This window comes from Etheostoma spectabile, chromosome 10 (assembly GCF_008692095.1).
Source record: "Etheostoma spectabile isolate EspeVRDwgs_2016 chromosome 10, UIUC_Espe_1.0, whole genome shotgun sequence".
Lineage (NCBI taxonomy): Eukaryota > Metazoa > Chordata > Actinopteri > Perciformes > Percidae > Etheostoma > Etheostoma spectabile.
Window position 1 is genome coordinate 17536339 of NC_045742.1, and position 299 is coordinate 17536637.

Genomic DNA, 299 nt, shown 5'->3' on the forward strand with positions numbered 1-299 from the left:
TTTTTTTCAGAAACACCTCTGGTGTTCATGATGAGAGAGTTGTGCATCAGACAAAAGCTTTTGCATACAGAAGCAGAAAGCCGAGGCCAGCATCATAATATGCATACAAACACATCTTTTCTTTTGGAACAGAAATAATTATAATATCTGTCTCATACATGTATGTAGGCATTTAAACGATATGAATAAGACAACAAGTCAATAAAGCTCAAATAATGGGATATGCATCTGAACAAAAACAAACACAACACTTGCTAAATTAAACTCTTACCTCTCCAGATGTCCCTCTCCTGTCAGGC

General features: G+C 36.1%; 1 pseudogene; it reads right to left on the reverse strand.

Moving 5' to 3' along the window:
* LOC116697047 (protocadherin alpha-8-like) overlaps window positions 1-299 on the reverse strand; it is a 5845-nt pseudogene that overhangs the window by 3298 nt on the left and 2248 nt on the right.